Raw genomic sequence first — 16058 nt, 5'->3', positions numbered from 1 at the left:
CACAGTGTGACGATATCTCACCTCAGTCAGGACAAGGTTGGGTATTTCAGTCAGAAACTGAAATGGGCGGCACGGTGGCACAGTGGTTAGCACTGCTGCCTCACAGCGCCTGTAGACCCGGGTTCAATTCCCGACTCAGGCGACTGACTGTGTGGAGTTTGCACGTTCTCCCCGTGTCTGCGTGGGTTTCCTCCGGGTGCTCCGGTTTCCTCCCACAGTCACAAAGATGTGCGTGTCAGGTGAATTGGCCAAGCTAAATTGCCCGTAGTGTTAGGTAAGGGGTAAATGTAGGGGTATGGGTGGGTTGCGCTTCGGCGGGTCAGTGTGGACTTGTTGGGCCGAAGGGCCTGTTTCCACACTGTAAGTCTAATCTAGTCTAAAAACCCCTGACATTTCATGCTGTCACACTCAGGTTGCTGGCATCATTGGCCCCATTAGCAGTCAGCTTTCGCCCACTCAATAGATCCTCACCCTGAGACTGCTAAGGCTGTGTAGCAAATGTTAAAGACTGTTCAAAAGCCAAAAGAGTATTCTGGCCAGGATGCAATAGTGCACCTCTGTATTGAAAATCATTTCTTAGTTGTTGAAAATGAGAATTTTTTGAGGTAGGGGTGCATGACTAAAAAAAGTGCCGTTAAAAATCATCCCTTGTCCACATTTCCATTCTCCCTAACCTTCACAATAACATTTCCCCACTTTGTTAACTTTAGAGTAATTGGAATTTCTCACTGCTGTTTCTTTTCTTTGGGGGCTCATAGAGTCCCTACAATATGAAAACAGGCCATTTGGTCCAACAAGTCCACACTGACCCTCCTAAGCGTAACCCACCCAGGCTCACTCCCCTATCCTACTACTCTACATTTCCCCCAGACTAATGCACCAAATTGACACATCACTGAACACTATGGGCAATTTAACATTGCCAATTTACCTAATTTGCACATTTTTGGACTGTGGGAGGAAACTGGAGCACCCAGAGGAAACTCGCATAGACACGGGGAGAATATGCAAACTCCACACAGACAGGCTGGAATTGAACCCGGGTCCCTGGCGCTGTGAGGCAGCAGTGCTAACCACTGAGCCACTATGTCACCCGTAAGGGGATCTGACATTTGCCAACAGATTTTCTCCTGTACCTCCTCTCACTGTTTGGAGGTTTGACAGTCAAAACGCACCATTAGCACCTATCCTGTTGCTTATCTCTCAATCAAACAGATTCAGTCTTTCGACCCTCTGGTGAATAGGGATGGCACCACTGTTTTTAAAAGAAGCCATGCTGTCACTAACAACTTGTTGAAAGAGTGGCAGAGAGCTATGTCTAGATCAGAAATCAGTGGTTGATTTCTGGTAATGTAAAAGTATTTTGGATGTCCTTGTCAATGTTCTTTCTGTACTGATTGGGTACAAAGACTGGTCAGGCAGCATCCAAGGAGCAGGAGAATCGATGTTTCGGGCACAAGCCCTTCTTCAGTCTCATGCCCAAAATGTCAATTCTCCTGCTCCTTGGATGCTGCCTGACCTGCTGCGCTTTTCCAGCAACATATTTTCAGCTCTGATCTCCAGCATCTGCAGTCCTCACTTTCTCTACAAAGACTGGTCAGCAACATTCCTTGATGAATGCTTATGCCTCACATTACACATTCTCAGGTATAGTGGTGCTAGTCACACCCGTTAAGTATTTAGAGCAGTTTATTTGTTGGCGGTGTACTTAGACTGCATGCTTTCTACCGGTCTGATGATGTAACAGTGTTGTCCCGTTATGAATTGAACCTGATATTCATGTCATTTGGATATGGACTGCTTCAAATTCCAAAATGCAAAGAATCACAAGCTGAGGTGAGGCCAGATCTTTGAGAGGGTTTTACCCAACAGGAATAAACAGATTGTAACAATTATGATCAGTCTTGTGAATGTTCAAGAAAAAAAAACAAAATGCAGAATAACACTTCACTGAAGAAGTAACAGAAAAAATGTAATATATATAGATTTTCCAAAAATTATCAAAGAAAGTATCACACAGTACACCAGGGATGAATAGAATACCTACAGTGTGGAAACAGGCCATTCGGCCCAACAAGTCCACACCAACCCTTTAAAGAGTATCCCACTCAGAGCCATTCCTCTAACCAACACATCCCTCAACATTATGGGCAATTTAGCATGGCCAATCCACCCAACCTGCACATCATTGGACCGTGGGAGGAAACCTACACAGAGAGAATGTGTAAACTCCACACAGACAGTTGCCCAAGGCTAGAATTGAACCCAGGTCCCTAGTGCTGTGAGGCAGCTGTGCTAACCACTGAGCCACTAAGTAGCCAGATCCGAGATTGTGCAGAAATAGGCAACATTTGCAGAGTGAAGGCTACCAAACAGTTAAAAACAGATAGAGACTGGTAAAAGGTGGAGAGTGATGTTCTGGGCCACTCTTGATCAGGTTTAAAGTTGGAATCAACAATTCAAAAAGTACAGTTTTGAGATGTATTCCCCTCCCATGTGATCATGCCCCCAGCAAGACTGTAATCTCTCACCAGCAGTGTCATTGGGAATGCTGCTGGGACCGTACTGAACAGTGCTGGAGACAGGTCAGGAGTCAGGATCGGGGCCAGCAGCCTCAAGTGTGCACAACTTGCCTGTGGAATAATAACCTTCGATGTAGGTTGGACAGGTCACTCCAGGCACAGGCCTGTTAAATCCCTGAGCCACCCTGACATCCTGATCGGCTCAAGGAGAATGAGCTTTAAATGGCTCAAGAATGATTCTAATTGATGTCCTGTTGTGAATGGGCAGAATTTGGGTGTCCCCTTAATGAATTTGGGAGGTGCCCACTGTTGACTACTCTCTTGCCCAATTCGTTTACCCCACCTCTGGCATCATGCACTCTCCAGAAGACTGTGACCCACACAATGTCTGCGTGCCATCACAATGTGTTGTACGGGTATAATCGAGACAGACTGTGAGGAAGTACAAGTGAGTGTTTAAATCCAGTTTAGGCCAGTGTAAGTGATGCACTTTGAAAGATGCATTTTTGCTTTTTTTTAGATTACTTACAGTGTGGAAACAGGCCCTTCGGCCCAACAAGTCCACACCGACCCGCCGAAGCGCAACCCACCCATACCCCTACACATACCCCTTACCTTACACTACGGGCAATTGAGCATGGCCAATTCACCTGACCCGCACATCTTTGGACTGTGGGAGGAAACCGGAGCACCCGGAGGAAACCCACGCAGACACAGGGAGAATGTGCAAACTCCACACAGTCAGTCGCCTGAGGCAGGAATTGAACCCAGGTCCCTGTCGCTGTGAGGCAGCAGTGCTAACCACTGTGCCACCGTGCCGCTTCTGAAAAAAAAGGTCTAGAAATGCACAGCGAGCTGGAGCTACAGCATCATAAATCATTAAAAGTAGCAACACATGCTAACAAAGCCATAAAAAAGTGCAAACATAGCACGGGGGTGCGGTTATGTTTAGAGGAACTCAATTCAAAAGCACTGAAGGGATTTTAAGGTTGTGTAGGACATTGTTAAGACGATAAGCGGGGTCTCATCCACAATTCTGGCCTCCGTAATACAAGAAGATATGGAATTGTAGGAGAAGTGCAAACAACTGTTTTGGATAAACCACAGCATTGAATCATAAAGTAGTAGCAGCACAGAAAAAAGGCCATTCAGCCCATCACGTCTAGGTCAGCTCTGCAAGAGAAATTCCATCAGTTTCAGTCTCCTGCTTCAAATGCTGTCAACTTCCTTTTTGAAAGCCACAGATCCCACTATTCCCATGGGATGTGATTATGGATCCTATGAAAACATTAACCCTTGTGTTCCTGTAGTTTTTTATAAATTCATTCATGGCATCCGTGTGTCGCTTGCTAGGCCAGCACCTATTTCCCATTTAAAGCTGGCTTTGAGAAGGTGATGATGAGCTTTTGTCTTCAACCACTGCAGTCCATGTGCCTACAGTTAGACCCACAATGCTGATAGGGAGTTTCAGGATTTTGATCCAGCGACAATGTAGGAATGATGATGTATTTCCAAGTCAGGATGGTGAGTGACTTGGAGGGGAACTCACATATGGTGGTCTTTCCATATGTCTTTTGCCCTTGCGCTTCTAGTTGATAGTAGACATGACCCTGGACAGAAACCCCCTGGTTCTCACCTTCTACGCTACCAACCTCCGCATAAACTGCATCATCCACCGACATTTCCGCCACCTACAAACGGACCCCACCCCTATCCACTTTCCACAAAGACCGTTCCCTCCGTGACTACCTGGTTAGGTCCATGTGCCCCAACAACCCACCCTCCCCTCCTGGCACCTTCCCCTGCCACCGCAGGAATTGCAAACCCTGCGCCCAGACCTCCCCCCTCACCTCCACTCCAAAGGAGCCTTCCACATCCATCAAAGTTTCACCTGCACATCCACCGATGTCATTTATTGCCCCACCCCCCTCCCATTTATCTCTCCACCGCAGAGGCTTCCTGCCTCTATTCCTGATGAAGGACTTTGGCCTGAAATGTCGATTTTCCTGCTCCTCAGATACTGCCTGACCTGCTGGGCTTTTCCTGGACCACTCTAATCTAGACTCATGAGTCTGGAAGATGTTGTCTCAGATGCCTTGGTGAATTTCTGCAGTGCATTTTGTAGCTGGTACACATTGCTGCTACTGAGCATCAGTGGCGGAGGGAGTGAATGTTTGTAGATGTGGTGCCAGTCAATATGTCAGTAAGCTTCGCATGGTCAAGAAGGAGAGATCACATCCAGACTGAGACACAGTCCGAGTGAGTATATAGTTTGGGGAATTTGGAAGAAGCATGGGACTTTGGTGTAGGGTGGAAGAGATGCTTTCTGCTTGCTTTTTTTTGGCTCAAAGTTTGTAAGGTTTGTTTTTTAACATGATAAATTGACGCCCAGGATTAGGGGCTCAGCACGAAAGGGTGATATATGGGTAAACCGTAATTTCATTGGTTAGTGAGAGCTATTAACTTGACTTTATTACAGATTACTATCAGATTGATGTAAAAGGGGAAATATTTACAGGCTATAAACTAAAAGACCAGTATGAAATAATTAAAATAGAGATGCCAGGCTAGGCAATATGGAGTAAACTCGATCAACCAAATGGCCTAATTCTGCTTCTGTATCTTACGTTCTTATGGACTAAATGACCTGCTTAGCCCTGGGTGGTGTCAAACTACTTGAGTGTTGTTGGAGCTGCACTCATTCAGGCAAGTGAAGAATATTTCATCATCATCCTGACTTGCACATTGCAGATGGTGGACGGTGTTTGCTGTCACGAGGTGTGTGACTTGTCTGACTGTTCTTGTAGCGGCAGTATTTGTATGGTTATTGAGGGATTCAGTGACATTACTGTCATTGAATGTCAAGGGGTGACGGCAGACCGTCTTGTTAGAGATGGTCATTTTTTGTCACATTTGTGGCCTGAATGTTACATTCTACTTGGCCGGTCAAATCTGTATAGGTACAGTTCTTGCTGCACTTGGACATGGACTGCTTCAGTGTCTAAGGAGTCATGAATGGTGCTGCACATTGTGCAATCATCAGTGAACATCCCCACTTCTGACCTTACGATGGAGGGAAGGTCATTGATGAAGCAGCTGAAGATGGTTGGGGCTAGGACACATTCTTTTGTCAGTCATCTTCAGTTGTCTCATCTGGTTCTTGATTGTTCCAGCAATGGGACCAGTTTCTCTCTGTCATCTCTGTCCAGACACCATATGACTTTGAACACCTCGATGAAATCTCCTCTGTAATATCTCTCAGAAGTTTGACTGAGCTTCTGCACTTTAAATTTAGATTTATCTGTGTCATGGAAGTCTCACGTATCTTGAAACATTATTGTAAATCTTTTCTGCACCACCTCTAAAGCTGTCACATCCTTCAGAGAATGTATTTTCCAGAATTAGACACAAAATTCAATTGAGGCTAAACCAGTGTGTTGTAAAGCTTCATGTAACTTCCTCGTTTTAATATTGTTTACCTTTATTTGAAAGGCATGAGATTCTTTGTCTTTTTAACCTGCCTTGCCACCTTCAACAATCTATGCAGTTATGTCCAGGGTGTGTTGTTTTGTCTTCATTCATGGATGTGGGTAATGCTTGCCTGTCCCGAGTTGCTGTTGAGAAGGTGATGGTGAGCTGCCTTCTTGAACTGCTGCAGTCCATGTGGTGTGGGTAGATGCATCATGCCAATGGGGAGGGAGTTCCTTTATTTGGACTGAGAAACACTGAAGGGGCAGTGATATTTTCAAATCAGGCTGGCGAATTGCTGGATGGGAGAGCCCTCTTACACCCCCTTTGGAATTACGCCCATTACTTTGCATTGCTACTCGTCATTCTCTCTAAGAAAATGTGCCACTTCATAACTCCCCGTCTGAAATTCCATCTTCCATCTGTCCCCCCAGCAGCAGCGTATCTATGACTATGACTATCACCATCCTCCTCAGAGCTCAGACCATCTACTTGGCTTGGAGAGACACAACTTCCATTCACAGGCTGTTCTTCATATCTACTGTTATAATGACATCTGCCTCCCTCAATAGTCAACTGCAACGTGGCATTAACAGCTATTTCCTGGCTTGACATCAAAATCCAAAATGTTCGCAATCACAAAGTAATAGCCCTGATTATTAAAACAAAGTGGTTTGCCGTTCTGGGTATCATTCGGTAATCTTCAGTGGCAATTTGTCAGAAACGAATTGCAGAGCTGGGACAAAAAAACGTGGTCACACTTGATGAAACATTAGGTGTAAGCTAAAGTTTTGTGAAGTGAATTCATCACATCTTGTAACCTTGCACTCTCAGCACCTGCATTTGTCTCTTTGTTGCTGTGTTCTTTGCTTAGAACACAGAAGTTTATCTTTACATTGCACCTGCTGAATATGATCAACACTTCGGGAACATGTGGCTTTAAAATGTCCAGCCTCAGGGTGGCCCCCACCTACTTCTTTTCCTGCACTCATCGGTTAGCTTGTCCTGGAATCATCGTATTCTCAGTTCTGTACAGAGTTTTAAAGTCATAGAGTCGTACAAGCACTGAAACTGACCCTTCAGCCCAACCTGTCCATGCCGACCATGTTTCCAAACTAAACTAGTCCTATTTGCCTAGCCTGCATTAGGCCCATATCCCATCAAACCTTTCCCATTCATGTACCTGTCCAAATGTCTTTTAAATGTTGTAACTGTACCTGCATCTACCATTTCCTCTGGCAGTTCATTCCACACACAAACCACTATCTGTTACAAACTCACCCCTTATATCCTTTTGTAAATCTTTCTCCTCTCACCTTAAAAATAGTTTTGAACTCACCCACCCAAGGCAGAAGACCCTTGCTATACACTTTATGTGTACCTCCTGCCATGATTTTTCACAATCTCCTAATGCTCCAGTGAAAACAAATCCCACTCTATGCAGCCCATTTTTATAACTCAAACCCTTGATTCTCAGCCATATCCTGGTAAACCCTTTCTGAACCCTCTCCAATTTAATAATATCCTTCCAATAGCAGGGGGACCAGAACTGCATGCAGTGTTCCAGAAAAGGCCTCTCCAATGTCCTGTACAACCTCAACATGACGTCCTGACTTCCATACACAAAGCTCTGAGCAATGAAGGCAAGCATACTAAATGCCTTCTTAACCACCCTGTCTACCTGTGATGTAAATTCCAAGGAATTATGTACCTGAACTCCTAGGTCTCTCTGTTCTACAACACTACCCAGGGTCGTTCTATAAAGTGCAAAAGTCCTGCCTTGTTTATTTTACCAAAATGCACTTGCTTGTGTCCAAATTAAACTTCCAATACAGAGTTCCTTCTGAGAGGGGATTGGTGAACCTGATGGGTTTTACAACAGTCAATGATGGTTTCACAGTCACCATTGCTGAGAGCAGCTTTTTAATTTGATCCAGCCAAGTTCAGACATACATGTTTCATTGGAGCCTCCCTCCAGCTTACTACACTGTACCCCTTCAGCATACCCTTCTCTTCCTTTGTTCCTCGTGTGCTTCCCACAACTACCCGAGTGGTGGCAAACTTCGCATTCTCATGAGTTGAGTCAGGAAACTTTTTCCTGAATTTCTTAATGGATTTATTACTGAGTATATTTTTGAGTCCTTGTTTTTTGAACTGGCGACTTAACTCGCGTCACAAGGATTGTTGTTGTTGGAGCAACCCTATTTTGCACCTAACTCATGATACGTCTAGACTGGGATCACCTCATACTTTAGTGTCCTAAAGTTGGAAATGTTGTATCTCTTAGGTCGTCTCCTCAACAATAACAAATATCAAAGATTACTTTTTAGAAGTTTTGCAAGGTGTCGTTCTTGTTTTTGTATTCCATGTCGCACTTGTTTAGCCCTAGACTTCCTGAACAAAATGGTTTTAGTTTGTCAATGAAAGTGGTGTTTGGATGACAGTTGACAGCTTCTTAAGATTGACAATGGATATGGAATGGTGTTCATTACATTCCTTCCTATTGGATAGAAACTAACCAATCATATGGATTGTTAAAATATCATAGGTTCTCCATTTGAAGATGAGGCTGCTTTACACACATCTTCCTCAACAGCCTGCTGTTCTGAAAATGAGTACAAATTATGGGACTGTTATTTCTTGTGGAGGATGGTAATGGTGGGCAGCAGTTTAGGATACACCCTCTTAAAGATTGGTACATGTTACATTTCAGTGCCGCCTATTATCTTGAAGCTTTAAACAGTGAATAAGCAATTTTCTCACGGCCCATTCATCAGATACTTTAAACAGAAAAATAATCAAAGTTTGCAATAGGGAAGGGAACATTTTGGTCCTTGATGTATCTGTTGGCTTTTTGTTTAATGATTCAAAATTGATCCCTTCAGCTTGCTTCCTGCCTGTGAGTTTGGTTGCTTCATATCTTTATAACAATTCAAGCATGGATCATGGGCATCGCTGGCAAGGCCAGTATTTATTACTCATGTCAAAATTCCCTTGCAAAGTTGATGGTGAGGTATCACCTTGAATGGAAGTTCAAGTTTTTCTCTAATGGACCAATGCAGCCTTTCATTTGACAGTTAAGAGTCTGTTAAGATTCATCTCCATCTACCTCAATACTGTCCGAACCCCTTGGACCAGGAACTCCCCACATATGTTCGGGACACCACCCACGCCCTCCACTTCCTCGAACACTTCCGTTTCCCCGGCCCCCAATGCCTCATCTTCACCATGGACATCCAGTCCCTCTACACCTTCATCCGCCATGACCAGGGCCTCCAAGCCCTCCATTTTTTCTTCTCCCAATGTCCCCAGCAGTACCCTTTGACTGACACTCTTATTCATTTATTGGCTGAACTGGTCCTCACCCTCAAAAATTTCTCCTTCCAATCCTCCCACTCCCTCCAGATGAAAGGGGTAGCCATGGGCACCCACATTGGCCCCAGCTATGCCTGTCTCTTTGTCGGCTGCGTGGAACAGTTAATCTTCTGCAGTTACACAGGCCCCACTTCCCACCTTTTCCTCTGCGACTTCGATGACTGCATTGGTGCTACTTCAAGCTTCCACGAGGAGGTTGAACAGTTCATCAATTTCACCAACACATTTCATCCCGACCTTAAATCCGCCTGGACCATCTCTGACACTTCTCTCTCTTTCCTGGACCTCTCCATCTCCATCAACGGTGACCGACTCAATACTGACATTTTCTATAAATCCACTGACTCCCACAGCTACCTGGACTATATCTCCTCCCACTATGCCTCCTGTAAAAATGTTATTCCCTATTCCCAATTCCTCCATCTCCGCCGTGTCTGCTCTCAGGAGGATCAGTTCCACCACAGAACACACCAGGTGGCCTCCTTCTTTAAAGACCCCGATTTCCTCTTCCACGTGGTTGATGATGCCTTCCAGCACATCTCCATTTCCCGAACCTCCCCCTTGAACACCACCCCTCCAATGGCACCATGGACAGAACCTCCCTCATCCTCACCTTCCACCCCACCAACCTCCATATTCATGGCATCATCTGCCGCCATTTCCGCCACCTACAAACAGAACCCACTACCAGAGATATATTTCCCTGCCTACCCTATCTGCTTTCCCTAAAGACCGTTCCCTCTGTGACTACGTGGTTAGGTTCATGCCCTCTAACAACTCACCCTCCCCTCCTGACAACTTCCCCTGCCACCGCAGGAATTGCAAACCTGCGCCCACACCTCCCCCCTTACCTCCAACCAAGGCCCCAAAGGAGCCTTCCACATCCATTAAAGTTTCACCAGCACTTTCACACATGTCATTTACTGTATCTATTGCTCCCTCTATATTGGGGATAGTGGACACCTACTCACAGAGCGCTTCAGAGAACATTTCCGGGACACCTGCACCAATTAACCCTACCACCCTAAGACCAAACATTTCAACTCCCCCTCCCACTCTGTTGAGGACATGCAGGTACTAGGCCTCCTCCATCGCCATTCCCTCATCACCTGACGCCTGGAGGAAGAATGCCTCATCTTCAACCCCAAGGCATCAACGTGGACTTCATCAGTTTCCTCATTTCCCCTCCACATCTTACCCTAGTTCCAGCCTTCCAGCTCAGCACCATCCTCATGACCTGTCCTACCTGGCAATCTCCTTTCCCATCTATCCGCTCCACCCTCTTCTCTGACCTATCACCTTTACCTCCTTCTCCATCCACCTACTGTGCTTTACCTCTCCCCCAGCCCCAACCACCTCCCATTTATCTCTCCACCTCCGAGACTCCCAGCCTCATTCCTGATGAAGGGCTTTGACCTGAAAGGTTGATTTTCCTGCTCCTTGGATGCCTGACCTGATGTGCTTTTCCAGCACTACACTAATCCTGAGTTAAGAGTCAGTGACATTGCTGTGGATCTGGAGTTACATGTAGACCAGACCAGGCAAGGATGGCCCGTTTCCTTCCCTAAAGGACAAAAATGAAACTAAAGAGTCTTTACACAAGTCAACGATAATTTCATGATCACTGTTCATGAGACTAGCTTTGGATTCGAGATTTTATTAAACTGAATTCAACTTGCACCGAGAATAGTGTCCCCCAGAGCATGTCTCTGAATTACTGGCCCAGGGGCATTGTCACAATTCCACAACCTCCTTCCTCACATTTAGTTTTCCCTTAAATAGTCTTTGATGCAACTGTCGAGTATGGTAAAATATTTCATGCTGTGATAACCTTTTCTCCGTGGTCAAAATGGAACCAAATGAAGACTATCATTACAGACCAGCTACACACGTCATGTTCCGTTACAAGGTCTCAGCTTTCTCTTTTTTTTTAAAAAAAGCTGTTGTTTGTCTTCAGACAAAATAATATTTAGATTGTTCTGCTCCACTATTACTGAAGTAATTTATCAGTGCTACTGTCATGGTGACCATGAGCACCAAAGATGTTCCTGCAATTTGCTTTTCATTTGATTTATCGTCATACGTGATGCTCCAGTGTAAATTTGAAGTGGGGTGGGGGGTGGGGGGGAGGCAAGGAAATGTTGGAGATAAAACCCATTGTGGCTGTTAATTTGTACATCAGGAACCTGCTCACAAAAGCGCCAGATTTATTGATACAATGTTCCTGTCTCTTTCCAATTTATATGTAAATGGAATTGAAATCGCCTGGATTGATCAGCTGGATGTACAAACCTCTGCTTCCTCCTCTCTGCCTCCTCAACAGTTTTTAGTGCACAGCAGCCATTAATTATAAGATTGTGGATAGACCCACAGCTCATGCACTTGGAGAATGTCAACAGGCAGCCCTTGTGAGAATCGCAGACCTGAATGCAAATGCATAGCGACAGGAAAAATGAGAGCAGTCGATTATCTGAGTATCACACATCTAATGTAAGAGTTAATTCTGTCAATTTTTACCCCTTCACATTACGAGCAGGAAATCTTCAATGTCAGTAATTAGTGCCTTTGTGACCTCATTCTATTGGCTTACTTATATAAAAAAAGTTGCTGTGATTTTAAAAAATAAGAGTGCTTTGTTTGATAGGTGTAAGTTTTTCCCACAGTTTTAGCATTTACTTGTTCACAGTGTTGTTTATCCTTCAGTGAAGCATCCAACATTTATTGATTGTTCCATATACCTAGACACATGTTCTGCATTGATATGTTCCCTTTATAGACGCTCTGCTGTTTGGTAAGCTCAGTGGCCTGATTGTAAGGACCCTTAACGGACTTCTGGATGACAAATATAAGAAAATAGGTTGCTCCCTCAGTGAGACGGGAGGTGAATTGTGTTATCCTGTGACGTTTCTGTTGGTGGCTGATAATTCAGGAATGACGTCCTCTTTCTCTGGAAGACTGTTGATGAATGAATCATCTGACCCTGTTAAGAAAAGGTGATCTGCCTGTCACAAACATATCTAGAGCTCTGAAATATGCCTGAAGACAACCGAGTTCTGAAGCGTTCTGAAGCAGGAATGTTTGCAAATATAGGATGGAAATTAATATAATCCTGTTCTTAAGGGTTTAGGAATAAAACTTGGGAAAATAAGTGGGCAAACATATTGAAAACAGCGTATAGAAAATAATGGGAAAATTTAAAACAGGAGTTCAGTGGAGTACAGGAAAAATGCATTCTTTTCAACACCCCAATGGGATTCCAGGGATAGAGTCATTGAGCTGTACAGCATAGGAAAAGACCTTTCAATCCAACTTATCCATGCCAACTAGATATCCTAAATTAATTTAGTCTCATTTCCCATCATTTGATCTGTATCCCCTAAACCCTTCCTATTCATATACCCATCCACTTGCTTTTTAAATACTGTAATTGTACCAGCCTCCACCACTTCCTCTGGCAGCTCATTCCATACACGTACCACCTTCTGTATGAAAAGGTTACCCCTTAGGTCCCTTTTAAATCTCTCCCCTCTCATCTTAAACCTATGCCCTCTTATCTTGAACTCTGCTACCCTGACTATTCACCCTATCAATCTCTCTCATGATTTTACAGACCTCTATAAGGTCACGCCTCAGCCTCTGACGCTCCAGGGAAAATAGCCCCGGTCTACTTAGCCTCTCCCTATAGCTCAAACCCTCCAACTCTGGCAACATCATTATAAATCTTTTCTGAACCCTTTCAAGTTTCCAATAAGGATGAAGGGGATAATTGAGGGTTCCGAAGATACATTGGCAACAGAGCAGTGACTGATGCAAGAGAATGAAGACTTTAGAAGAGAAATAAACAGTTGGCAAGACAAAGCAAAATTTAGAAATTCAATTATCGAAGAACATGAATAACAGCAAAATACCTTTTAGGCACATCAATATCAAAACAATATCATGAATAGGAGCATTTTGGCTCAGATTAGATCATACTAAGCTGAGAATAGAGAGATGACAGAAGAACTAAATAACACCAATGCTTGTAAAAGTCATTTTCATTTGAAAGTCGACTTCAGGATTCTAAGCTAAAAAATGCTGTTGCTAGCTAAGTCAAGACAGAAAACAAAAGAATGGCAATAAAGGGTAGTTCAGCAGAACATCGGTGTTCAGTTCCACAAGCATCCGTGTTGGGGACAACAGTACTTCACAATTTCCAGTAACGATTTGGACTTTCAAATCCAACATGCAATTTCTAAATTTGCAGATGACACCAAGTTGTTTGGGGCATGCACGATGATAGTCAAAACTAAGGGGGGCTTAAAGTTGAGAAAGAAATTTTCAAAGTCGGCAAACGAAGCTCAACACAGACTCACGTAAGGTAATCTATTTCGATTAGAGAAATGGAGAGGTATTCATTACTTCAAAGATGCAAATCTCACTGAGGTAGAGAAACCAAAGGTATATTGGAGTACGAACATATTTTTTTTAGATTAGATTACTTACAGTGTGGAAACAGGCCCTTCGGCCCAACAAGTCCACACCGACCCGCCGAAGCGCAATCCACCCATACCCCTACATATACCCCTTACCTAACACTACGGGCAATTTAGCTTGGCCAATTCACCTGACCCGCACATCTTCGGACTGTGGGAGGAAACCGGAGCACCCGGAGGAAACCCACGCAGACACGGGGAGAACGTGCAAACTCCACACAGTCAGTCACCTGAGGCGGGAATTGAACCCAGGTTCCTGGCGCTGTGAGGCAGCAGTGCTAACCACTGTGCCACCGTGCCGCCAATCACTAAATCACTAAAACTTGTTCCACAGGTTGAAAAAGTTCTCTAACAGCAGAATATTTCCAAATGGGTGCAATTAAAAAGTAGGAAAGCTGTGCTAAACTTCAAGACTGTGGCAAGTGCAGTTCTGGTCACCATATCTTAGAAGAGTGATGTGAAAGCACTGAAGAGGATACTGTGAAGATTCACAGATATGATATCAAAAAGGTATAGGTATGCATATCAGAAAAGATTATGGGGTCTTAGTAGTGCAGTAGTGATTCCCCTACCTCTGGTCCAGAAAGTCTGGGTTAATTTATTACTGGCCCAGTGGAATGTCATAACGTGTCCACTGATGTCAGAATTGCTGAATGTTTTCTCGCAATTTCAGTCTATATTTGTTTCAGATCTCCAACATTCGCAGTTCTTCATTTTATTAAAGTATATCCAAACAGTTTAATTGGAAATAATTTTTATCAGGAAAGTATCATCAGGCTGGATCTCTCATTGTTATCAAAGGACTGAAGGGTAAGAAGGACATCACAGAGATCCTTAAAATGATTAAGATATTTAATAAATACGGACACAGAGAGAATGTTCCTCTTGTGGGAAGTGCATGTTTAGAAGCCATCAATACAAATAACTCATAGAGTCATAGAAACTGAAGGGACTGCAGATGCTGTAAATCAGAGTCGAAAATAGAAAGTTTTGGAAAAGCTCAGCAGTTCTAAGGAAGGGTGTGGTCCCAAAACATTCACTCTGATTTCTCTCCAGAGATGCTGTCAGACCTGCTAAGCTTTTCCAGCAATTTTGTATCTCATAGAATCCCCAAAAGTGTGGAAGCAGACCATACTTTGAAGAGAATCCCGCCTTCCCTACCCTAACCCTGTAATTCCCATGGCTAACCCACCTAGTCTACACGTCCCTGAACACTATGGGCAATTTAGCACGGCCAGTCCACCTGACCTGCACATCTTTGGATTGTGGCAGCCCTGGAGCAAACTCATGAAGACACAAGTAGAATGTGCAAATTCCACATAGAAAGTTGCCTGAAGTTGGAATCAAACTCAGACCCTGGGGCGGTGAATTAGCAGTGCTAACCACTGAGCTATACACCACCCTAGCTTCTTACATTAATATTCTTTAGGCACAAGAGTTAATGGCAATCCAATACAGAAGAAACTTCTTTTACTCAAAAGAACAGTGGAACTGTGGAGCTCATAGCCAATGGCCAGCCTGTAGCTCAGCAGATAGTAGGCTTATCTTTAAGGCAAGAGATTGTGAGTTCAAGTCCCGCTCCAAGACTTGAGTACAATCATTTGCAGGTAGGTGATAGCTTAGTGGTATTATCATTCGAACATCAATCCAGAGACCCAGGTGGTGTTCTGGGACCTATATTTGAATCCTGCCATAGCAAATGGAATAATCTAGTAATAACAATTTAATGATGTCCATGAAGCTATTGCCTTTTGTCAGGGAAAAACCCATATGGTTCACTAATGTCCTTTAGGGACGGAAATCTGCCACCCTTATCTGGTCTGGCCTACATGTGACTTCACAACACACAGCAATGTGGTTGACCATTAACTGCCTAGGGATGGGCAATAAATGCTGACTCAGCCAGTGACACCCTCATCCCATGAATAAATAACCAAAAAATGGCTTAAGGGGAAACTAGAACAGTGTATGAAGGAGAAGGAAAAAGATGGTTATGATGGTAGATTTAGAGAGGAAGTAATGTAGGAGGCTCAAGGGGAGTATCAACACTGATTAGGCTGAATGGCCTATTTCTCTGCTGGATATTAGATTAGATTAGGTTACTGTAGTGTGGAAACAGGCCCTTTGGCCCAACAAGTCCACACCGACCCACCGAAGCGCAACCCACCCAGACCCATTCCCCTACATTTACCTAACACTACGGGCAATTTAGCATGGC

Source organism: Hemiscyllium ocellatum, chromosome 8, assembly GCF_020745735.1.
Source record: "Hemiscyllium ocellatum isolate sHemOce1 chromosome 8, sHemOce1.pat.X.cur, whole genome shotgun sequence".
Classification (NCBI taxonomy): Eukaryota; Metazoa; Chordata; class Chondrichthyes; order Orectolobiformes; family Hemiscylliidae; genus Hemiscyllium; species Hemiscyllium ocellatum.
The sequence above is the reverse complement of the archived record's forward strand: the minus strand, read 5'-3'. Positions refer to the sequence as shown.